The sequence below is a fragment of the Cavia porcellus genome, unplaced genomic scaffold (genome assembly GCF_034190915.1).
Source record: "Cavia porcellus strain 051 isolate PalLab524CR breed Dunkin Hartley unplaced genomic scaffold, mCavPor4.1 scaffold_14, whole genome shotgun sequence".
NCBI classification, from domain to species: domain Eukaryota; kingdom Metazoa; phylum Chordata; class Mammalia; order Rodentia; family Caviidae; genus Cavia; species Cavia porcellus.
The window spans coordinates 2,956,490-2,983,320 of NW_026947497.1; the positions used below are offsets into that span (position 1 = coordinate 2,956,490).

General features: G+C 41.6%; 1 protein-coding gene across 1 annotated transcript in view; it reads left to right on the forward strand.

Moving 5' to 3' along the window:
• The window catches only part of Bank1 (B cell scaffold protein with ankyrin repeats 1), a 238,636-nt gene that overhangs the window by 105,221 nt on the left and 106,584 nt on the right, over positions 1 to 26,831 (forward strand). The window lies entirely within an intron of this gene.

Sequence of the window (26,831 nt, forward strand, 5' to 3'; positions counted from 1 at the left end):
GGTTTCTTACTGGGCACCACACAATAGTCTGTGTATGGTGGCTTGGGGGCCTTTAAAGTCCTTTGGAACCTTACGTTTTTTTTTTAATCATTCTTAAGAATTGTGATTGTTCAGAAACATTTTATCTAATCTTAAGATCTTTATTTTCTGGTTTCCTCTAAGCAATTAGATTGTATAGAACTTAGTGGTTTAATGCTGTCACCCATGTGCCTGCTGGTCAAAAGGAAACACAATTTCAGAGTCCCAAATTAATCATCAGTGGTAACTGGAGCAGTCAGTCTGACACCATCGCTTTAGAGAGGGGGCCTTGTGAAATAAACACAATAGCAGTCTCGTTTCGGAAGGAAAATGTGCAAAAGCCAGCCACTGAAATTCCATGGGGGAAAATATAGTTTGTTTGAAATCCTTCTCTATTAATTGGGTTTGAGTTTCAGTCATTCTTGGTGCTTGAGAATACAAAGGGCATTTAATGTAATCTGATGTAGACTGAATATGCACTTTTCTAGAAAAATCATTCTGTGCCTCCTACTTTAAATTCATATAAAGGTATCTCCAGGCTCTGATTGCAAATGGGAAAAGAACACAGACATGTATATTTAAAAAGTACACGATGTTCATCAAACCTCACAGCTCCGAGCCTGAGCAGTGTGATTTCTTCATCTCCCTCACAAGCAGTACTTCCCTGTGATCCACATATGGATGCTAAAGAGGTGAAATTATTGTGGCTTATTTTTGCCTCTAGAAAATATAATGTTTCTAGAAAATGGATGATATCAGGGGAGGCTAACATTTGAGCTCATTTTGACCAAATGAATTTATTCTTACTTAAGTCTGAAAATGAATGGTCTCCTTAATTTTATTTTAGTAGATCAATTTATTCATTGATTCAAAAATATCAAAAACCTATTAAACGCCACTGAATATTTCTAAACACTAGAAATTCAAAAAAGACCAAGACCTAAAATCCTGCTCCATTGAGAAAAAAAAACATAAATAAACAAGGTGCATCATGTGTGTGGCAAACACAAGTTGTTAATACCAGGAAAAAATAGAAATTGTGCCCTTACATATATTGGAGTGTGGCAAGTGTGGGAATGGAAACGAACATTTCGCTGAGTAGTCAGGAAGACCTCACTCCGAAACTGATGAAGGAGAAATCCATGTGGATATCTAGGGGAACATATTTCAGGAGAGGAACACAGTACCACAAAGCCCTGCAGTGGGATGTGTGTGTGTCCAAAGCAGAACAAGTGGCCCACAGAAAAAGAGAGGCCAGCAGTAATCAATGGGGTCAGAGAGTAACTAAGGCCAGATCTGCTGAGCTTTATGGTAAACACTCAGGCTGTGAGGAAGAAAGAGGCACTAAGAATTCTGGGAGAGGATGCAGACTCGTAGTAATGACAGAAGAGATGGTTCAAAGGCAGGAGGCCACTCCAAAATCCACATCACAGGTGAGGAAAAATGGTGGCAGCTTAGACAACAGTGACAGCAGTGAAACAGGATTCTGGTCTTTCAAATGCCAGTAATAGAAATTTTTGGCTTTGCAGTACAGAAGGTGTGAAGTGACTGATGTCTCAAGGCCGTTGGTAGGAAAAGGGTGGATTGCCACTTATGGAGCCAAGGAAGATGATATGCAGAACCAGTTTGTTGAGAAATATGTGCTCTTAGCTTCAGAAAGACTGCAGTTTGCAAAGCCAACTAGACATGTACAGTCTAGAAGCTGAAGTCGTAGGTGTTGTTTGCAGTAAAGGCTAAGAAAGAGCGGCCTTTCAGGCAGGAGGGCCAAGACATCTGTGAGCTGGAGGCAGAGAAGGGGCAGTCGCGTGTCTGCATGTTCACTTTCTCCTCCTTAACGAGCTCTTTCCAAACACTGAAACACACAGCAGTAATTCCCGGGGAGCGGGGAGCTCTAATGGTGCATGAGCTCTATGGTGCTTTAGAGAGAACTCGAATGCATGGCTCTAATTCGTCCCCTGTACGTCTTGGAGATAGGAAGGAACAGTCCATTCCTCACACACATTCAGAATTCCTCATAGCATCTACTCGTGGAGCAAGCAGCATACTGTCTCTATCTCAAGGAGAATGTGAGGGGTCACGGGGAGACACAGAACACTTCTGCCTGTCAGAGACTAATGTCCATTCACACTGACAAAGCTGAAACCAAGATCCTTGCTTTGTGCCTGCGGCTGAGATCATGGCCTGAGCAAATACAGCTCTCCCTTTATTACTGTGTAATTTTCTTTTCTCGATACTGCCGAGTCCACTTATTCAAATCTGGCTCTTAGTAAAACATCAGTAAGCCAATTAGTCCATTTCCTTAATGAGAACTCTCTATTACAAGACTGGACTTATATTGAACCTATCAATCTTGCATTTGGAGGAGAGGATGCCAGTTAAGGGTGCAGCTGGCTTCATTACTGCAGCATTGGACTGCGTTGCTAAACAAGCCACTGGCACTCAGTTCCAGGGTAGGAAGGAGGATGCTCACGGCTGCAAAGCTGCAAGGGATGCAGTGCATGGTAGGCTAGGTGAGGAGTTTCCGGCTCATTCTGTGCTGTTCACATGCCCCAGAGAAATCTTTACTTCATTTACATTGGCAAAAACTGAAACTTGAAGTCAGATAGTGAACTATGAAGCAGTCACATGGCCTCCCAAAGGTATCATGCAAAATGCAAAGGACGTTATGCTCTTACTCCACGGATTGTTTAAAGATCAGAGTGACTCTTTCCAAATTTAGCATCATGGGCAAGAGTGAAAAAGAAAGGAAGTGGACTTTGCATCAGGACAAAAGGAGCCAGAGTGGTCTAAGTTTAACAGGCAACGTTCACAGAGTTAGTGAGCCCGGTTCACATCTCTGATCTTCTCTCCTGTTCTCTCTGATTCACCACCATACATCTAGGCGGTGACACTGAGGAGTACATCAGCCCCTCCGTGATATTACCGCAGGCCTCATAAATATTTTCACCAAGCACTCATTCTATACTTGATGTGATAGGGATTATTAGAGAGGGAAACAGCAAGGAAAACAAAATCCCTGCATTTTATTCTTATCTGAGAACTATCTCACAATATATGAGGGTTTTATGTTTCAAAATATAAGCTGGTTATAAGTTATAAGAAATCTTTGGGATTTATGAATCTTTAGTAACATTTTAGGGTCATCATCAGCATTTTATATGTACCTGCAAACATAGGTAATATTTCATTCACTTTTTAAGTGAATTATTTTAACACTTAGGCTATGTGATATATGAATATTCCATGTTATAATTTCCTCTTTCCTATTTAGGATATGACTCCTAAAATGAATACAAGAAACAATATTTTCAAATTTTCTCCTTGACTAGGTTGGACTATAACATTCCCTCAGAGAGAGAATGAATGTGTTTGCTATGTTTTGTTCCAGTCTGTCTTCTATTAAGCCAATAGAATATTTAATTCTCAGACAAATTTATGTCACTGTCACTGAGCAGACAGAGATTACACCGGCAGCATTTGGCTAATGATGATGGACTCTCCCGTGCTGACATTCTGCTCAGCTGTGGAGACATAGCAAGTGAACAAGCAAGGTGATGTCAGACGAGACGAATGCAATGAAGACATTTTAATTAAAAAATAAAATTTAACTGAAGCCTAGGCCTACGAATGATAACACTGTCCCGCTGGACCCAGTGTCCTGTGTTGATAAAACAAAATTTTCATTCAGTGTTCGTTTCCCTTCTCTCATGCCATCTTTGTGATGTGTGCTAGTCCAATTAACATATTAATAAGTTCAAGTCTAAATGGTTTCTCCTAACGGACAAAAAATTTGACCAGAATACATCACAGTTCGTTGTTATATGTTAATATATATTAATAGCTGTGGACACGGGTTAATACGTCTCCTACAGAACTATAAGTTATATAAAGGTGCTCACTGCTGTACCCCCATGTTCAATGTTCAACACAATCACTGTCTTGGAGTAGATGCTGTGTGTGTGTGTGTGTGTGTGTGTGTGTGTGTAGGGACACATACATGTACAGACACACACATGCACTCACGTGCACCTGTCACATAAAAGAACGACTTTTTTGCTGCGATTTCTGGGGATAAACTTTTTTTTTTTTTTTTTGGTCTTTTTCCTTTTTACCGGTACCAGGGATCGAACCCACGACTGCCTGCTTGCAAGGCAGGCGCTTATGCCGCTGAGCTAAATCCCCAGCCCCTGGGGATAAACTTCTTTTGGGTGCTGTTATAGCTGCAGTAAAATAAGACAGAAGCTGCCACTCTGAGCTCACAGGGGCCCACAGGGATAGAGAGAAGCAACGGCACAAATGGCCTTTATTATCGGTGCTAATCAAAAGTCTACCGTAAAATTTACTCCAATCCCAATCTCTAGTGAAAAATCAAGCATTCAAGTTCTTGAAGGAAAAAAGAGCACATTAACACAAAAGTCTGACATCGTAAACTTAATGAAAAGCTGCCCTGAACTTGCTAAGTACTTGCATCTGTTTTCTGCTTCATAACAGCTCTGCTTGTACCCACATTCCACAGATGGAGAGCCTGAGTCCTAAGGTGTGACTGCCCCAAGTCACACAGTGGGAAGAGCCAGCGCTGAGCCTTGAGCCAGGCAGTGCAGCCCCTGCTCACCCAGGCGGCTCCCGGCCGGGCAGACGCACACAGCCAGGGAGCACACTGCGTCTTCTGCTGTGTCTCTAGCAGCGCATCCCTTTGCAGATCTGACAGATGGTCTTCCTGTGGAAAACCTCTGCTGAGCATACCCAAGGACGCTGTTCAGGTGCAGGCCTGGGTACACATTCAATTTCACCTCTGTTACACTCCGGTGTAGTAAAATGCCTCCACGAATGTAGGAAAGGAAAATGCAAAATTCTAATCTTTGCAGATCAGTTTAAATCAGGTATCAGTTCTTATCTGCTAATGTCAAACACTGCTTTTTTTCTCTGTCCTTGAACTGCTTTGTTCCTGTGGTTTCTTGACTCTCAAGGGTCGCGCAGTGGTTGATTGTATCTGTGGCCTGTTGACTGGGACACAGGGTGCCTGGATATTTGCTCAGACATTAACTGGGTGTTTCCGTGGGGTGCTTTCAATGAGATGAGCATAAACTGGTAGACTGAATAAAGAAAACGCCCCTCTCATGTGGCAGGCCTTGAAGCCTAAACCTACTTTGGGCTGAAACATGAGCTTCTTCCTGCTGTTGGATTGGTGCAGAGGCATTACTCTCTCTGGGCTTCCTGGCCTCCAGCCTTGGACCGGGAACACTGTTGGTGACCCTGGGTCTCAGGCTTTCAGAGCATCAGAGCAGGACTGAGACTTCCAGAGTGCTCTGGGTCGCCAGCTGGCCTCTGTGCTTGCATGAGCCAGTTTTTATCATTCATCTTCTGTACTTCCCATTGGTAATGTTTGTTTGGTGAACTCTAACAAAGCACTAATTTGATTTAAGGCTGTTTCTGTGAAATGTTCTTCTCTATTGCTCAATGATAAAAATTGAGATATGGAATATCTGAATGTTAAATTAACCACACCACCTTACAGTTTGCTACTGAATCTGGAAGCCAACATTTATCTCATCACAGGAAATCAACAGAGAGGCCTGTATTCCAGAGACAAAAGAGAGATGCAAAGTTCACACAGCCTGGGAGCTAGGAGGGGGGAGACACGGGTGAATCCATTCAAGTTCATAGCAGCCCAGGAGGCAGGAACTAAAGTTGTTCTAAGAAAATAACACTGGGAATGATTTTACTGATTTCTTTACAGAAAGTACGGTTTGTTCAAAATCTTCATAGTGGTTTCCTTGTAACTCCTGGCTGATGGTTGGAGAAGCAGGGAGACCAGTATTGAGGGCCAAAAGGCTCTATCAGCTGTCCACAGGTGGAAACGATGTCTTGCAGTGTGCGGGACAAGCCACAGGCAGAGTGGGCTTCCAACTCACCAGCACAGGAGCCGGCCTCCGTAACAGAGCCCTTAATACATCCTCGTGGGGTGGGGGGAGTCCTGCCGGCTGCATTCCAATCTCAGCCAGCCTGGAAGCCGTCATCCCTGTCTTTTCCTTCACTCCCTTACCCTTTTGGCAGGTAGATAAATATGTGTATATCTTCATGAATGTACGCATGTGAATACGTGCTTGTTCTTCAAACTTCTGCTTCACTTTTGAGACACAACTGGAGCTTTTCTAGGTCGACTTTTTAACATTTTCATTGGGTGTCCTGCTGGAAGCTATACATTTTCTTAAACATTTGTAGCTATAATATATACTTAAAATGCAGTGTTTCAGAAACAGGAGAACTGTAGTCTTGCAGAACATAGCTATCACCATGGTTACCACAAATCACAGTTTGAACAGTGTCAAAAACTGAAATGGAATTACAGCAGATGTAACGTCATCTAATAAATGTCTCTTTCCTACTTTAATGAGACGTTGTTCCTCCTTAGGAGAAGTGTTTTTCCACCTCTGAGAGAAGATATAGTTTAAGACCACTCACCCTTTGGGGAAAATATATGCTTGTACTGTAGGAGACAGACACAGCATTATTCTTTTCAAATTTAATTAAATCAACATCTCAAAGGTAGATGAGAGAAAAATTGTAGACTATATGCATCGTAAAACTTACAGAACAAAACTAACCATAAAGTTATAAGAGGAGAATGCACCTAGTAAAAGTGCTTACCTGGGCTTGGCCGGTGTTAGAGCTTTTCACAGGAATCTGGAAATCTCTTATATTGTGAAGATACCACAATATCATCTGCAGGGTCTACACTGAAAATTGTCCTTAACTCCGTAACATGTGGTGAGAATTTATTACCCAGCAAACTCTGCTCCCTTTCAAAGGCAATGTGAGTTTTGGGCAAACCAGTGTCGTAAATAATTAGCCACTATATATTATGAAAATTTTCAGAAACAGTGGCCCGCGGTGGAATAGAAAATGAGATTATTTGGAGAAACTGAGGGAAGTAACACTTACAGTGTTTTTTATGTTTATATAACAATCAACATATTCAGTACCCAGAGCAGAGTCAGGCAAAGGAAAATAGAGAGGAGCATGAGAGCCCCCCATGAAGTAAATTCCTTTGCAGTAAAAGGGTCCTGAGAGAAAGCATTTGAAAGGAGTGCAGGGCTCTGAAAGCTCTGCTCCGGGCACCTTCTTTGTACAAAAGGGCTGTAAGAGCCAAAGGGAAAAGTGAGCGTTTCCTGAGACAGCGGTTCTCACTGCTGTGCTGTGATCTCTTCACAACAGTCCCCTCAAATTTTGATCCATTTGCTTGTTAAGTAAAAGCCAATGCATGTGATGCTGTGGCCAATGCTGTCAAAAAAAAAGAATGTGGAGCCAAGTAGCACTGGGTACTGCAGAGCCAAGAACAACCTACTGCAAACCTAAGAATTAAGGAAGCAGCAGGAAGCCCAAAGCCGTGGCGGATCCCGCAGATCCCGCAGATCCCGCAGATCTCATGTGTTTTCCAGGAGTGAGAACTCTCGCCCAGCCAGGAGAGAGGGGTCAGGGCGTTTCCCCCACGGAGCTCATGCAGCCAGAGCTGGAAGGCAGTGGGCTGTCGTGATCACCAGCCTGTGGAGTGAAGGAGACCTTTCAGACACCCCAATTTGCAGCCAAAAAGCTGGGCTAAAACCATGACTCGCTCTAGCCACTATAAATATGAACCCCACCTAGATGCCCTGGTATGAAGCACGCACATGCACAAAGCCAGGGTGACCATGGGGACCACCCAGCACTGCAAGCCCAACAGCTCTATCTGGCCCCACCCTGTCCTCGTTTGAAACGGCTTTCCATGTCGCCGTACCCTGTGGTTACCCAGGTGGGCAGGCAGACTGGGTTGCATCTGTGATGTGCTCAGGGGCTACAGTGGGGAAGCCACATTTGGGAGGGCTGAAGGGAAAACGCTCACTGGAACTGTTCATCTCTGTGACAGAAACAAAAGAAAATTGTAATCATGTCCCCCACCTCATATAGCTCACATGAATTTTAGAAACCAAAGTGACTCCTTTGCTTAGGTTTGTGGGGAGATATTTTTAAATGTTATTTTGTCAATCAGAACAATCAAGGCTGGCATGTAGCTCCATGGTAGAGCAGAGCCAGGCCTTGGGTTTGATCCCTAGGACTGGAAAAAAAATGCAACGAAAGATGAACAAGTCTTTCTAACCTTAGGACCATCACTTAAAAAGAAACACACAGAAAACCCACTAACTTACCTGCAACCTAGAAGGTCAGTTGATGCCTAGATGAAAGGAGCCAGAGGAAAGTGTGAGAGCCTGAGTGTGATCCCCAGTACCAAAAAAAAAAAAAGAATAGATGAAAGATCCCTGTACCGCCCTGCCATAATCATGCTGCGATTACATTGATATTCTAAGGCAATTTTGAAATAACTATACCATGGCAACTTTTTCCTAATTTCTTGCACAGTCAATCAAAGCCACAATTCTTCTTTGTGCACTAATTTTGTGGAGTACATTTGCTGACTTTCAAGTCAGCGCCCTTGCCACGATGCTATCTTAGTGAGTTCTCCATGACCACTCTGATTTAAAGCTGGGAACCCTGAACCCTTCCCTGGCCTTCTGAGGTCCTCTGATCTCACTCAACTCTGCTGGTCGTGGTTCTTAGCACTCCCTGGTGTACACATTTGTCATCTGCCCGCACCTAGCCCACGCAAGACTGGGAATGCTAGTTCCATGAGCACGGGGAGCTCTGTTTTTGTTTTTATCAAATTAAAATCTTCCTAAAGTTGAAGACAGCAGATCAACTGACACAGTAAAATGGAACACCCACACTGTCATTTGACAAACAAAGCAATGCAAAAGTTCTAAGAAAATGTCTTAAAGAGTCAATCGGGAAAAACAGCTGTGTCAAAATTGTCTTGTGAGTATAAATTGAAATGTAAATCTTCCTGGGGGCTGCTCATTTTCTGAAAATTCAGTTGGCTCATTAGTGGGCCACTGGGACCTCTCATTAGTTGAATGGAGAGAAATAAATCAGTAATGCCTTAACCCTCAGCCCACGATCTACTATTTGAGAAAACATTGATTTTAAATTTTGAAATCACTTGTGAAAATAAAAAATAGGGTGGGAAAAGAAATATTCCTTGAATCTGACATAGTTCTGAGCCAGTGGGTCATCAAATGCCATGGAAAATCATGTTTCCATGTAGCATCATACCTGTGGTATCCTCACCTGGTATCTTTTCCTCAAGTGGTTTAGGAAACTCCTAAACCACTTGGAGTTATGAAACAAATCCTCTCCCTACAAATGTACTAGGTTTAATTACCAGAAAGGAAAGTCTTGACTCCATGCATGTCAGCCATGCTTGCATGGATATCAGGTGGCTCTTGGGGAGACCACGCTGTCCACAGGACCCAGGGGCTCTGTGATGCTAAGATCTGTATTCCTAAACTGTGCATGGACCTCGGCACATTCTCTGCTTGGCTCCCTGTTTCTCATAAGTGATTCTGTGCACAGACCTTATACTCAGCACCCACAATGCTTTCAGTGCACCCAAGCAAAGCCCATGTTACCTTCCCCGAGTCACAGCCATCCTCCCAAAAGCTGCCATCCAAGCAGGGGCCGTTGGGAGACATCCTCTCTGGAAATGCTGCTCAGGGAAATCTCAGTCCACTACAGCTTCTCTATCCTTCCCATGTTTTGAATTTATCTCACTTTTCCCAGCTTGATCTGTGTCATTTTCCTTCCCAAGGGGATTCTCCCAAGGCCTCTGATCCCACAACCAGGTTCTGTAAAATGCAGATGCTTTTATAAGACCCTGTGTGCATTAAATGGTTGCACTCTGGGGCTCTGGTCTGTAGCAAACAAACGTTATAGCAATCGCAAATGCTACTTCGGACTACCTATAAGAAGATAATCTAATACAGAATTTCAATATTTTTTTCTTTTCTTTTTGTGGAGGATGGAGCCCAAGACTCCCGCACTGAGCTGCAACCCCCACCCTTTGTTATTTCATTTAGGACAGGATCTCACTATGTCACTGTTAGAATTTGCAATTCTCCTGCTTCGGCCTCCCAGAGTGTTAGGATTATAGATATGCTCCACTATGCCTGACTTCAGTTTTTTAAATATATGCAGTTTTGCTTGCTGGTTATAGAATAATCACCACTAAATATATCCACAGACAGCAGACACCATCTTGGACGCACGCAGCACATGGCACCCACCTGTCCTGTATAGCATACGAGGGTAAGGAAGTAGGTTACTCCCACAGGAATCTGAAACCTGGGCAGTAGGCACATCCCCGTGGCAGCAGCTTCTGCAAGCACAACTCCTGAGATTGCATGAATTAGCGAAAAAGAAGTTTTAAAACCTCAATTTTTAACTTCCTCTACCACGGGGCCTAACATCTCTCACAAATCTTCCACTGAAACCAGTTACAGGGCCCCAATCTTGATACAAAGAATTCTGAAAACCATAGTGGAACTCATGGCCATGTGGTGAGCAGTATTTCTGTCACCCATCAGCTGAGGGCACTGACACCATAAACCAAACCCAAAGTTGGCAAAATTTCCATAAAACTACATTTTAAACACGTCCAGACCTTCCAAAGGTGTGAGTGAAGATAAAAGATATCAATAAGAAAGTGGTTTTCAAGAGTATCACTAAAACCACTGAAACAGCTCTCTCCAGACACGTCAGCTCCTCCAGGGCCACTCAGGAATCCTCCTCATGACGCCAGGGCCAGAGCAAATCCACCTCCCAGTGACCATCTGACACATTCCGGGAAACAAAGTGCAGAGAGGGCTCCCATCCATTGTCAACGCACCCTAGTTAATTTATTTCATTGTTGCTGGTACTCTGGATGTGATTTGGGGATATTGACTTATTTCTCCAAGTAAGTGGACGTAATTAAAATGATTAATGTTTTGTATAGTAAATACTACAATGAGAGAGACTTTTCCTATTTCTCCCTTTTTCGAAGTAGGGAAAAAACTGATTAAAAAGTCATCTTGGTAATCATTTTTAAATTTAGTATTTGAGAATGGTCTTTGATTTACAGAGAAGTTGTTAGGACAGTCAGAGTTGCCATGAGCCCCTCACCCGTTTTCTTCTGTTCTTAACCTCTTACCTGATTATTTTCTATTTGCTCTAATTAATGAACCGCCGTGGCTATATTACGTTACCAAGGGCAAACTTCACCCATATTTCCTTTGTTCGCTACCTAATGACCTTGCTCCTGTAGGTCCCATCTAGGATCCCACACTGCATCTAGCTGTTGTGTCTCCTAGACTGTCCTTGTGTTTGATGACTGACAGTATTAAGGAGCACTGGTCAGCACCATGCTCACCATTCCTCCAGAGACTGTGACTATTTCGCCTTCATTACCCTGGGTTGCAGTAGCCATGGTGGGCACCACTCGTACCAGTCACATGACAGCCGCACCCACACAATCCCTGCTGGCATTGTCCTCGGTCCCCAGGCTGAGGTGGCGCTTGTCACTTCTCTGTGCTGTAGATGCTGTCCTCTGCACAGCATTTGCCCAATATACTGTTTGGGAAGAAGTCGCTGTGCCCGATTCACACTTAAGGAATGGGGATTTCCTTCTACTACTTAGAGGACAAGTGGTAAAGCACGGGGAGCACTTCTGCGGGAGAGGCTCATCTGTGGCCTCCATTTGCCTAGCCAATGCCGTACCTATGCCAGTATGGATCTATAGACCTTTCTCTTATACACTAGGTTAGAATCCAAGGCTGTTCTGTACCTTCAAATGTCCCATATTTGGTCATGAGGAATTGTTCTCAGTGCTCCCTAAGTCACTTTGATGCATCCATCATTGTTGGGGATCTTGAATACTTCTTTCTTGTCTGACACTCTGTCTTATATATTAATCTCATACACTTCCTGCCCCTGTCCTTGCACCAACTGTTTCTCAAAGAGTCCTGTCTGCTTTTACTGGAAACTGATCTTAGAATTTCAGATCCAGCTGGGAGCTGTGAGCCCTCACTGCTCCCGGTGGGCATGGCTCGTCGGTCCTCGGGGCTGACCTCACAGGAAGACGTGTGTTGATGGAGTCCATTTTTCTAGTCTGGGATGCCTTTCACAATGTAGAACTCTGCATCATGGAGATCTAAAACATGGATGTGGTCATCTTGTCCTGGGAGACTCCACCCTTTTTCCATCAGCAACATAAAATAGTGGAGAACTGGTCAAAGCCAGTTTCCAAAGTACAAGAACCACTATACATACCTGAGGTCGTGTGTCACTTAATGATGTGTACACATTCTGAAAAACAATACTGATTTCTTCACTGATTTCTTCACTGTGGAAGTATCAAAAAGTTACCCCCACCAACTAAGGTGCTCAGAACATGATCAGTGAAATAGTCTAATGGACTACTATGCCATACACAGGCCAACACTGACCAGAATGTCATTATGCTTGGTGCATGACTGCATGTGTGTGTTCACTAAGAAGAGTATGTGTGTGTGCTCATACATATATGATTTATAATAACAGTAAGTTTATTGAGCTTTATTATTTTCCAGTTTTCCAGTAGACTTAGCAATGCTGTTATTTCTCTAATACTTATTTAGAGTTTTAATTTTTGTCATTGTTACTGACCTCCATGAAGATCCACCTGTGTGGGGTGACTGGGACTCCTGAGCTATAAAAGTGGAGCCAAAGTGTGCCTTTTCTGTACTATTTTGAGTCCTTTCAGTAATTGTGCTTCATGGAAAAGAGCTCAAGCAAAAGTGAGTTGTACTGGGAGAAAAGCCCAAGATCCAAAGGCAGACCCAGAAGGATGGGTGCTTATGTGCCAGTCAGCAGAGCAGAAACATCTGGGTGACCAGACTTAGCACTCCCATTTTTCTGCTATTACTAAAATTGGCAGCCAAGGACTCTATTCAAACATAATTGATTCTGCAGCTGCATCACCCAAAGTCATTCCATAAAATGTCTCTCACTCTCACTCCAAGCCCACTTTTAATGCATGAAGAAAGTTCTGTGCCACTAGGCTGACTTCTTACTTGCCGAAGTGGAAGGCAGCTGCAGTAAATCACGTAAGGGCATAGAGAGTGGGGGCATCTTCTCCTTGTCCTTCTCCAGCTTTTCTGTACATGCTCAGGTTTGAGCTAGAAAGCTGAAAAACAACATAAATAATGGAAATAACCAAGCACAGAGGTTGGCATTGGTCTCTTATGGAAAATAAATAAACGTGCAAGCTAAAAAGAATCCTGAGATGGTAATACATTTTAATGTCAAGTCGCTATGCAAAGAAAAATGAGCCCTTTCTTTTAAAAATGATTCTTAAAGAATTTACATTTCTCATGTTTATAATGCCATAATTTTGAGTAAATGTGAATATAAATTTATACTTGCTGGCTAATTCCACACATAGACATGAAAGATAAAATGTTATATGAGGGAAAAATGTAGAAAATAGGAAACTATCATTTTTAAGAATTTAAAATACTGTGTCCCCTTAAACATAAGTTATTTCATTCAATAAATGTGTTTGATGGTAAAGAATGAACTAAAGTAGTGACTGAGGAAGGAGCAGCATGGCCTAATTAAGGCCAAGGTGACACAATGACAGGTCTTGGTGGGTGAACTGTGGGGATGCGGGACAGAGTGCTACCTTACATGTCTGGTTAAGGAAACGCTGGCGTGCTTAATGAACACAAAGGCAGGAATCGGAGATCTGAGAGGGAAATGTGAGCTCAGTTGGGTCATGCTGCATTGAAATATTTATTTATTATTTTTTTGTCCAAGTATAGATGCTGGTAAGTAGTTCTATTCCTTGATCTAGACTTGCTGCAAAGACATAGACTAAGATGGTGGTGCAGCAGATAGAGTGGGGTTAACGGTAATGGAAAAGCAGCCCTTGTAGAGAATGGTTTAGAACAATTAATGGAAAAGCCATAAAATATTTCATAGCATTTCATTCTTATGGTGATCCCATGCTGAGTTCTGAAGCTGTGCTATGGTTTTCTGGTTTTGAATACTATGTGATTGTTTTTATTCTTGAGAAAGTTGTACTAACTTCTTTAGATTTCAGTGTTCTCTGTGAAATAAGGATGATAGTTAAAAGGATTACAATAAATCAATGTATTAAATTAGCTCTGAAGAATGTGTGTGCATGCACGTAGATCCAACTGATTGGCATTTTACTAGGAAACCAGTTTTCCATAGAATCAAAGTGGTCAACCAAGAAATTTTAATCATAGCATTTTGTTAAAAGTTGTATGAGAATACATTATTTTCTCAGTAAAATCACTATTTTTTTATTTAAAGAAAGACAAAACAAAATAGAAAATGGGCAGAAATAGTAAATACTTTCAAAGAAAAGGAACAGTAATAAATCACTAGTTGATGTATACATATTATCCCCCCAAGGTACAAAAGTGGAACATATAAATGGGAATTCAACCAGGGAGACTGAAAACAGTTCTGTTCAACTATCCAACAAAAACTAAGTATTATGGCTATCAATCCTATACACTTAGACATGTATGCATTTATCCATATAAATCATTTATGTTGAGACCTAATAAATCTTATTAGATTAAAATCCTTGTGAATGAAGATTAATAGTATTGCTGGATTTCACATCATAATACTCTGGAATCAGCACTGGGTACTGCAGTGCCCCTTTCTTTCCTTCAAAGTACTTGTTCGTTTCATCATGTGTCATAAGATCAGTTCTCATAAACTATTTGTATGTTTTACGCAAGCATGAGTCTTAACATGTATTTCTATCCTTTCTCTACTAGAGGGACCCCTATTATTCTCTAGTTCCCTATCACATCGAGTTCTGTTTTCTCATATTTGATTTTGGTCCATATAACTTTCCTCAGGCTAATTGTATTTCCTATAAAGAGCCTCTTGGTGGACCCTATCTCTTGATCCACTCTGCCTGTGATTCTCTCTTTTTCCCCCTAAATTAGTGTATCTAGGCCATCTATATTAGAAATTATATCCAACCTTCTCTGCCTCATTTCTGTTGTGCTCTTTTTCTGTCATTAGTTGTCTGTCTTCTTCATTTCGCTTTCTGCTCCATTCATTGTGGCCTCTCTGTCACTGTTTCTGGAGTCATGGTACTTTTCTCTCTCTTTAGGATGTCCTTCAGTATTCTCTGTAGAGTTGGATTGATGGTTGAGAATTATTCCCCCAGTTTCTCTTTATCTTGGAAGCACCTTGTTTTCTCCATTAATTTCTAGGGACATTTGTGCAGGATATATCAATCTTGGCTGGAGATTATTGTCTTTCAAAGCTTGAATTATTTCGCCCATGCTCTTTGAGATTTGATGGTTTGTGCCAAGAAGTCTGCTGTAATTCTGATGGGTGTTCCCTTGTAAGTTATCTGTTTCTTGTCTCTGACAGCTTTTAATATTCTGTTCTTATATTGGATTTCTGAAATCTTGATTATTATATGCCTGGGTGTAGTTCTGTTTTGATTGTAGGTGGCTGGAATTCTGTATGCCTCATACATGTGAGCATCTTTTCCTTTTCCTATGTTTGGGAAGTTTTCCTTGATTATTTCTGTGAATAGCCTTTGCAGTTCCTTTGTTTGTACCCCTGCTTCTTCATTTACATTCTTTATTCTTAAGTTATAGATCCTCTTGTCATCTTCTAGCCTTTATATTGTTACTGCTTGTTTCCTTGTTATTTTTAAGAAGTTTTTCCTTTCATGTCCCCACATTACAAACCTGTTCTCCAGTTCAGATAATCTATCCTTAGTCTTTCAAGCTGTTATGCCAGCTTTCAATAGAGTTTTTAGTTTCCTGGTAATCTCTTTGAACCTGCTTCATGTATTCTATGTTTTCTCTATTTTCTCCATCAAACAATTTCCCCCCTTTTTTTGTTCTTCCATTATACCATCTGTTTTTTTTTCCTTGGGAGGTGCTTAGCATTTCTTTAACTATTCTACTTATATCTTGCTTTACTTGGTTAAATACTTTACTTTTGAGCTCGTCTATGAGGTCCCGAAGATATCACTTTATGTCTATTGTTGTCATGTCTGATATTGCATGTTTTCTGTCCTCATTCTCCTTTGCATTTACCTTTCCTGGATCAGAATTCTCAGGATTGGGGACTGAGAACCCTTTCTTGTTGCCTCCTCTTCTCGTATTTTTTGTTCTTTCCATATGAACGTATATAGGAGGCCCAGTTTCTTTCTTTGTCAGTTTCAGTTTGTCTGAAGCATGCTGACTAGGTGGCCCTGCCCATTGCAGTTACTAGAAGGTACAGACCCGGGCAGCCTATGATGGGCCCGCCCCTCCAGGTCAACCTACTGAAGGCTTCACTGCCTTAGGGTGCACTGCCAGGCACAGGGACTTGATTTGGGCTAGCCTATTGGGCCTTGGTCTGTGACATCACCCAGATCAAGCACTCCCCAACAATTCTACTTGAGAGGGAAATATGTGACTGAAGTCACTGCAGTGCCCTGTTCTGGCCAGTCTGTCCGGTCCCAGAATGTCCTCTGTTAGAGCCTCTTTGTCTATGGAAAGGTCTTTAGTCCTCTCACTCACTGCAGGTCGATGCAGGGTTCCCCGCCAGCTCTGCTCTCAATTCAGTTCGCTGATTCCTGCTCTCAGAGCGTTCACGTCTCTATCCTGGCTGCACCAATTCAGGCACAGTAGCTATACCTAGTTCAATCCACGAGCTCTAGCAGTGGCACCGAGACTTTAGCTGTTCCAATCATAGCACCTGAACTGCATTTCCAATTGTTTTCTCTCAGCTTAGTTTGTTCCTGGGTTGGAAGGTCATATCTCCCTCTGCTTAGGACTCCCCACACCACACCATTCCTGGAATCTAAGATGGCTATCTCAGAGAGCCTCTGTAGCTGCTGTTATCTATCTGCCATCTTTTCTCCTCCAGTGGAGTAAAATCACTATTTAGAGAACTGTGAAGATTATGGAAACCTGAGACTTAGAAATCATTTTCCCTCCTTGCCTCAGGTTCAGACACTTGAACTTCCTTTGGCTTCTCCATCACATCCCATGTTCCCCCTTTCCTTGTGGAAGTACCTTTGTGTCCCTGTATCTGTGCCCTAACATGTCTGTTGGAGCTCTGAGTTTACCTAGCTTCCACCATTCACTCCCCAACCCAGGCATCACAGTCTTTGCCTCCAGACTAAACTCAGGTCCGTGTGTTTCTCATATTGTCATGTTTTCACAGCAAGTGCTGCAGCTGTTCACAGGAACTCTAGAGCCTCTGTGGACAGGAGACCAAGGAAGGTCAAGAATGGAGACTGGGGAACACATATATTTGAAGAAAAATTATGAACATTCCAGAGATTGCAGGAGTGATGAATTGAAGCAAACAAGTTTGGGAGGGTTAGAATTCCTGCAGATACCATTGATAATACCAGATAGTGTGCAGGAGAGCTGAGTGACACTGGCGACCCAGAGGAGCAGTGAAATGCTACCTCAGTCCCGCTGCAACTCTAACCTCACAAAGTGAGTTGTGCATTCCAGAGGCCCTGTGTTAGTAGTTTTTCTCATGCTTTCCAAACAGAAGAAGGCATGGGGAGTAAATGGCAGCCATTCAAATGGATAAGGGTACTCAGGTCTGAGATGTTTTCTAAAGAGATGCTTCCGTTTCCTCAAGGGTATGATAAACTTGCAGGGAGAAAGAAGCTTTTCTAAGCCAAGGAGGGGAGTATTTGTGATCAAGTTTCTGTGTTTTTGAATACAGTGTGTACGAAGGATGCTTCTAAGGCAAAGGTTAAATAAATGATGGGCCATGACTGTGCCTGCCTCACTGACTCATGAGTAAACACAATCTTCATTTTGGCCAAGTGGATTTAATTGAATTTCCATTAAGAAAGCCTTGTCATTAATTGTTTATTTCCTGTGTCATTGTTGAGATGATGATGATGATAATGATGATGATGATTCAAACTTCCATCTGCTTTGGAGGCAAGAGGGAAAAGCATTTCCTTCCTCCCTGGTGTGTCCAGAAGCTGGACCACACACACATGATTCTTGTTATCCTAACAACACAGTGAGGTACAATCTCAAACCCCATATGTACTTACATGACACAGCACTTATACTGGAGAGATTGATTCTTTCAAGACCATAAATCCACAGAACCCATAAGTCATGAGAGGAGAACAAGAAAGGCAGTGCCAGGGTGAGTTTTGTATTCTTTGTGTCCTTCTGTGCCCAGTACATGACTGTGCCTATGTGGTTCAGTGCCCTCGTTGCCCTTTTAATCTCCTCCTCTTGAAATTCATGGGTTTGGAAAATAAAGTAGATGTTTATATGCACTGAACAGCAACTGAAAATGTCTTCAAAGATCAGACCAGGTTTATGGCTCAAGGCCTGGGAACATAGAGCTCAGCTGTGGGGGACAGAGCAGGTGCCATGAAGACTGAGGAAAAGGTGCTTAGGGCAAAAACACCTGGTGTCAACTCAGAGCCGCTTTGATCTGACAGGTGTGGAGGAGGAAGGAACTGTAAGATAAACAGAGTGCTAAACAGTAGACATTTAGGGTAGAAGACAGCATATTCTGACTATTTGAGGGCAACAATGTTGTGAGCAAGAATCCAGCAATCCATCGAGATGGGGTACTTCCTCATCTGTCCTTTCCTTTCCTAATCTCCAGCAACCCATCCTTGACAGATTCTTTTGTATTTGGCTACCACCCAACCTTCCAAATTGCCATCCAAGTGTGACATGGAGGATATCAGGCATGATGCTCATTTTTCGTAACAAACACCAGTGATAGAAGAAGCCTTCTGTGATTTTGAGGAGAAACTAAGAAAGAAATCGATGGCTACACTAACAGAATGCATTGATCATAAGTCATAGAAATGACAATGGTATAAAAGCAAATCTCCTGTAAAATCCTATGAAACTGAGGTTAACACAGTTGGGGTTTGACTAGATAGGATGTATGAGTAGAACATGGCAATGGAAGAAGGTTGGTACGGGATGTATGGAAATGATGCACTTTGGTGGCCATTCAAGGCCTTGTCTTCTCCACTATACGCATACTCCTGGTGCTTCTTCCTGTGCTGGGCTTTCTTTCTCTCCCTGGTGATCACAACCTAGGATCACACTGCAGCAGTCACTTTCCCATCAGTGAGATCAAACACCTAAACCTTGAAGGAGAAGTTTATTTTTGGCTCACAGTTTCAGAAGGTTCAGGCTATGGTGTCTGGGTCCAAGGAAGGAGTATAGTGGAAGGGCCTGTGGAGGAAAACTGCTCACCTCTGGGCTGCCAGGAAGTGGGGCAGATGAGCAGTGCCACAGAGGAAGGGGTCGGCGACCAGATACAGTCTTCAATGACACGCTCCGTGACTACCCAGACACACCCAGGAGTATGCTTTCCTTATCCTCTGGGTGGCTCTCAGCCAATCAAATTGACACAGCCAAGGTAAATACTATACATACTAAAAATTCCTTATTTACATCAATTTTTCCCACCATTATCCTTAAGGTCACAAGTAAAGAACTTCCGCTGTGCTGTATTTGCAAGTTTTAGAATAGTGCCTAGCACAGCAAAGATGCTGAATGATTTGTTAAATGGAAAAATGGAAATGCAAAGGCAGGTAGTAGGAAGTCTCAGGAAACATAAGAGAGGACAGAATGCCACAGCATCAGGGTTCAACCCACATACCCACCAGCCAGAGAGGAGGAGAGTGCAGAGAGCCCCTCTGATGAGTAAGACACAACTGGCACATATACAAGCTGCAGGAGTGAGACATGCCTCTGTTTACTCTGACTGCTTTGAGAATTTGTGCCTTTAAAAGCAACATGGGACACATTCTATCTGGTAGGAAATTCATCTCTCAGAAGGATAGACTAACAAGAACAATAAGCAAACTTCAATTTGGATTGTTATGTAACAATAAGCAAACAAATAATAAATATGACCAGAGAACAGTCACAAATCAATAAAATTCCAACTTGCCAACCCCTGGAAGAAAACATCAAAAGGAAATTGTTTATGGAAACAAAGGTAGTTTTGTAATAAATTTGCAGATACGCATACACTTAAAACCTGCCAAGGACATGGAGAGAAAGGTAACCAAACCCATGTGGCTGAATATAGAAAGAGTTAATGGCCTGAATCTATATCTTTTACACCCTGTACTTGGTACCTGTGGTGGATTAACTACTGGGCAATTTGTAACACACAGCTGAACTGAGTTAGTGTGGTACCGGATGTGGAAGGCCCACCTGGAGATGGTTGCCAAAGGCATTAAAAGAGAACTGGACAGGAAGATGGTGCTGTTGATTCTCCCAGAGAAGCTTGTCCTGCTGGTTTTTCTGATATGAGCTCAGCTGGTCTCACTACTGGAGGAGCTCATATCCTCACTGTTGCCAAGGATGGCTACGATTCTTTTTGGGGAAGCTCTGGTCCTTACATTGAGCGCTGCTTCCTGGCTCCAGTGCAGATCCCTCTGCCACAGATCCTTCATTCTACTGATGCAGACTTTCTAGCTTTCACCACTGACCTTTGAGCCCTCCCAGGGCAGATCCTTGATACAGACTTGCACGAGATATTGTGTGGGCTCTGGGCTTCCAGCTAGACTCATGCAGGACTTTGCCATGAGACCCAGGCCCTTAGCTGGATTCTTTGGGCCTCTAGTGTGTGGATAGATCTGCTCTCTTTTGCATTTGATTCTTGGGATAAATGTTACAAAATAATCATGAATATTATAAAATATCCTATTAATGAATATTATAAAATAATGAGTATTATATTGAATATATAAAATAATCTTATAAATTATGTGTCCATATTAAATCTATTTCTCTTGCAAACTCTGAGTACAACAGTGTCTAATATGTACAGTACTATGAAGGGTTTTTTAAGTCACCTTAAGTTCTTTCCCCATGTTTAGAATTAGAGTAATAAAGACTGGCCAGGCATCCTTCTCTGAGTTGCTGTGACGTTAGCAGATGGTTACGGCAGAGGCCTTCTGTTTCCATCCCTTCCAACATGAAATACCTTCAAACTAGAAACTCAAGGCCACGTGAAAGGTTTGAAAAGCCTACATGAATTAAAGGCCATCCCACTCTGTCAAATGAGCCCAAGGTTTTAGGCTGAATTGGGTTGTGTAATAGCTCATTAAAACCCAAGCAATTACTCCTGGTGACCTTTGAGAAATCACAGAAATTTGAAAGATGCAGCATTAAAGGATTGCCTTAATCTTCCAAAAAATAGAGAAAAGTCATAAGCTCAAACTTACAGAATAACAAGCATAATATCAATCTCCACTAAAAGTCTAGAAGGCTATGGTACTTACAAACATTTAGGGAGGAAGAACATTTACCAATCTCAATAATATAAAAAACAAAATAATTGGGGCTGGGGATTTAGCTCAGCGGCATAAGCGCCTGCCTTGCAAGCAGGCAGTCGTGAGTTCAATCCCCGGTACCGATTAAAAAAAAAAAAAAATAATTCACTTTTTTTGATAAACATAGTAGTTTACTAGAGATTCTGTAGGTTAGGCATTTGTTTCCATGGTTGCATGTTGATCAAGATAGATAAGTCAGTCTGGATGCCTAACAAATCTCAAGTGAAGATTATGCCATTTAATGGAATTTATTAAAGATATCAGATAGTTCAAGGAGATGCATATATTATTGAAGCCTAATTTATTAAAACCCCAGGTGGTATAACTTGGCATTATCTTTCCACTCAGATTTTAGATTTAGTATTTGTACATTTGTTCCCTAGGATTCATTAATTCAGCCCATAAATCAAGAAGTGAAAATTATAAAATTAAATGCATTAACACCCAAAGAAATATATAATCATGCTTAAGATTTATAATTAATTCCACTAAAATTTGTGCTCCAAATCATTCTTTTCCTCTATTAAAAAAATTCTGTTTTAAGAATTCAAATTTTCTCACATTTGCTTATCATTCTATTGTATTAATACAATCAGTGTTACAAAATATTTTTGAGGGATGTCTTTCTATCTCTGTAAGTCATTCAAAGTTACTGGAGCAGATTCAAATACACAACAACAGCTTCTTCCTTCATGGGATTGTTCATTTATTTTTGAATACTCATTTACATACTGGAAATAATCATTGTTGCTGTAACTCTATTATTAATTTTAGCACTGCAATTCAGCATATTAAATAAAAGAGTGTGTGTTATTTATTATTTTAATAAACATCTCAGTTTTTAAGCATTCCTATTACTAATATTTTTCAAAAGAAAGAGCTGAGTATAGGATTAACCCTGCAAAAGAAGAAATAACAAAAAATTTTAAACTGTACTAATTTCAGATGTTAACCACAAAGTGACACACAAAACTTTCAGGGTCCCTATAATAGTGTATCAAGTGCTATTTTCTTAGCCTCTCACCATCCCCATCCTTAGAGGGGGCTTCCTTCTCAGGAGGGCATGTCACATGTCACTTGTCACATGCAGCACACTGTCAGTTATACATAAAGATGTCCAAATGCATGATCTGATTTAAATTTTTATCTCCTTCACAATATCTTCACTCTAACGTGTGAAGTGGGGGGTGATTTCTAATCAATGAGTAAGTTCAGTGCAACCCAAAAGCAAAGCAATTGCATTAGGAAGCTTTTCTCCCTGGTGACCCAGTTCTCCATATTTCCTCCCTGATCCTTTATTTCTATTGAAATGCTCTTTCATGATCATGAGTGTGCTATGAGATTCTACCTACCCTGTGGCAGGAACCATGCATTACTGCCTTAGAGTTCTCGACCCCAACATTGCCCCCAAGTATTGTCCATAAGACCTTGGAATAAATGTCTCTTGTTGGTATGTTATGGGCATGTAGGGAATCTTCTTCAAACGTAGGAACTGAAAGTAGAAATCCTTTGTTACTTTACTGAGTTCTGGATTTGATTGAGAGCTGGATTGGTTCCAGAGGAAAGGACAAGCTGCACATGCACCTTGTTAGTAATTAGCACGTGGGCACTGTACTTGGCTCATTGTGGGGTTTTTGTTAGTTTTGAGTACTGAGCTACTGTATTAAATGTGATATATTCTTCTTTCTGAATTTTTTTGAGCTTTGCACCAACAAAGTTATTTCATGCCTGGCCCTTATCCTGGCCTATCGTTCTGGCCCCATCGCAAGGTTTGGACAGCTGGCAAGCCAGCTGAACAGTCTGATGCAAGGCAGTGTTTACTCTGACAGCTTTGTTGGGCTCTGCATCACTCTCCAGAGGCCCAAATCTCTTCTGTCTTTTCAACATAGACCTCAGAAGCCATGCTCTTGATGACTTTTCATTTTCCAAGAAATACACATGACTCAGTCAAAGTTTTGGGATACCCTACAAGGGTGAAGTCTTTACTTATCTAGGATCACAGTATCATGAGAGCTAATTTAACCATGGCCAAGAACACCTACAAACTAAACTTAAGGAAGTAAGGTGTATGTGTGTGTGCCTGCCTACCAGGATGAGACTTAATAAATATTAGTTCTGGCATTTCTCAATTTTCTGGGCTTCTTGCCTCAGAATGAGCTGATTACTGAAGAAAGGTAATAAAGGATATGACTGTGGATGGAAATTTCCCATCATTATGCCACTTCTAGTTTCATGCAGTAGGAGCTTTAAAATACATAAGCCACACAAGACAAGCAATTACTATTAAATTTCAGGAAAATGGTCTTAATAATGTACACTGTAGGTAAATGTTTGATGAGTAGACGGAGCTGTAATGGGTGTATGTACAAACTCTGTGTGGATTCTGAGAGTACACTGATTGGAAGAAAAGCTGGGCTGTGAATCAGCAGAATCCCCAGGGCTGAGAAAGTCTGGTGAGTGAATCCTCTCCACATTGAGGGCTTCCAGAGAAAGAAGCCTGTTCACAGATGTATGCAATTCCTAATCCTTGTTCTTTGAAAACCAAGTATTTCTAAATTTAAGCAATTACAGCTGTATGTTATTTAAAAACTCATGTCAAATTTAAAGTTTAAAAATCCTAAATCTTCACTCCTCCAAGTGTGAGTTGCACATAATGAGTAGGAAGCGGAGGACCCTTAGAGAGGAGCCCGACAGAGGGACAGCAGCTCTGCCCAGGGATCAAGGACAGAACCAGCCATGCTGGGTTATCGAGGTGACATGGTGGCACCTGGTTTTACTTCATGACCTCAGTCTAAGCATGCTAAAAACATCCTGTAAATCCTGCTGATAAGCAACCTGCATGGTCAGCGACCAGTGCACCCCCAGACTGTCAGGATCACCAAAGACACAAAGCCTGAGGATCTGTCACAGACAGAAGCGTCAGGAACCAGGACAGCTGAGCCCAGCAGAGGAACTCAGGATGCGAAGAGGATAAATCCTTAGAAAAATACAACTATGAGCAAGCACGGGTCTTGCCTAGAAGTAATGCATCAGCAGTATTCCACTCAGGGTGACAACTGTGCCCCGTTAACATAGGCACTAGCACTGGGGGCCCTGGGTGTGAGGCGCAGATCTTTACTTCCTTCCTGTCAATTTCAACTTTTCTAAAATGAAAAGATTATGCTCAAAATTCCATTTTAACTTACAATTTGGTTAAGAACCCTCAGCCTTTTAGAAACAAAACAAGCTAGACATGGTAACATAGACCTACAATCCCAGCACTGTGAGAGGCTGAGGCAGGAGGATTGCAAGTCTGAGCCCACCCTAGCGAAATCAGTGAGATCTTTCTCACACTAGGGAATTTTTAAAAGGGTTAAGGATGTAACTCAGTTCAAAGACCATGAGTTCAATCCCTAGTACTGCAATAAATAAGTAAATAACTGAAGAGATATTTTTATGAAAATGTGAACAATGCTATATTCAATAATCATGTTATTTTTCTATTCATCAAGAACAGTTTTAATAAACTCTACCCCAACCACTAATGTGCTGGGAAAAGTTGGCAATAATAAAAAACATCTGTTTTACCAGTTATCTTCTGAAGTTGAGATACTTCATAACTGCATTATTACTCTACAGTTCCTTGAATAACAACTAAAACATTTTTATTTTTATTTCCAATTCAAATGATGCTAGTTGAGAGTGCCCCTTTATAAGTAAATTCTTAAATACACTCACTTACATAATGCAGACACTTAAGAACTATAGGGAGAAATCAATCCAAAATGTTAGCTTTGAAATTTTTTAAATACTGTTTTCACCCTGGTAATTCAAGCAAAATTATTCAAGAGAATAGGTAATATGTGGACTAATGCTTACTTTTTGGATGTGGAAACTAAGGATGATTATTAAATTGCATAGGAACTGATACAAATAATCATGTAAATGTTTGGTGAAATTTTCCTTCAGCCATCTAATCAAAATATGCTTTATTTGGTCTCTTAGTTTTTACCTTTTATTCTTGGAGCCCACTCACTTTTATAATACAAAAATTGTGAATGCATCCTTGTGAATAGGAATTTATAAATCTATAATTTCTGTGATCATCTCAGAAGTCAGTGCTGAATGGCCCCATGGTGTTTTGGCTGAAGTATACTTTTCCTTAGAACAAAGTGGTCCCTGATGAACACTGTTAAGTTGCTGTCCTACTGTTAGCTATGAACTTATGCTTTATATCTGTTGCAGAAATAAACAAGTTTTGCAAATTCTTAGCATGCATTGCACCTAGGTACACGTGCCTTTGTGCACATGCCAGTAATGCCGTAATTCCTGTGGCCACCACCTTGTCCTCAAAAGTGAATTTCCCTGTGGACATGAAACTCATGCATTCTCTATTCTAAAGAAAAAGCAAACATTTAGCAAAAAGACATTTATGTTTAGTAGTTGTATATAATCATTAAAATGAAAATAATAATAACAATAAAATATCTATCATTAATTGAGTACCCTCATATGCAATTATAATTTGGTGAAACACTCATTATGTTGGAGGCTCCACATACGTGAATATTTGACCTAAAACACTGGCACAGAATAGGTACACAGTGAGTATTTGTCAGATAAATGTGCATCAGGCCTTGGTTACAGCAGATCTATGAGGTAGCAGCTCTATGTTGGATGTATTAACATTACAAAATATCAAAGTAGCTTTTCAAGTCCAGCATGCAAGTCTCCTCAGGAGACAGCAGGCTGTGAGAAGAGACTTGTAGCTCAAATAGGTACAGCAGCTTGGAATTTTGCAGCAGAATTTCTGCCACACATGACTGCTGATGGTCTCCATCCATTTGGCAGAAACAATCGCGTGTTCTAGTGCGGAGCACACACAGTACACCACCAGCTGCCACATGCTCCCACAGCCCTCCTCCTCCTCTGCTGTTCCGGTTTCTCTGGTAGTTTAAGTTTAATATGAATACATATGTAACTTACCTAAAATACAGAGATTACCTTCTGGAAATCTCCTCGTCCAAAGGACAATTTAAATAAAACCGCTGAGCCACAAAACCGCATTTTGTTGTGGTTTGATGCAGTTTGTGAGTGATAAGTGACTCACACATTGACTGCAGTGTACTCGGTACCTCGAACTACCCTGCACCTCTTGCCTTCTGTTTCTGTTTCCTATGGATCTTGTAACAAATCACTGCAAAAGAAGGCATTCAAAACAGAAATGCATTCTCCCACAGCTGTGGAGGCTGGAATCTGAAGCTGAGGTGTGGGCAGACTCAGGATCTCTGGGCTCTAAGAGAGTCCATTCCTCCCCTCTTGTAGTTGTCAGAATGCCTGGAATTTCTCGACATATAGCTGCATTACCTGTATCTACACAAGGTGCCCTCCTTCAGGACCCCTCTGTGTCTGTCCTCAGGAGCCCTCTGACAGGGCATCAGTCCACACTCTCCTCCAGTCTAACCTCTTCTTCACTTGATTGCATCTGCACTGACCCTGGGTCTCCAGGAGGTCACACTGGCAGGAACCATGAGTCAGGACTTCAGTAGATCTTTGGAGATTTGGCTCAGCTCACAAGTGTTAT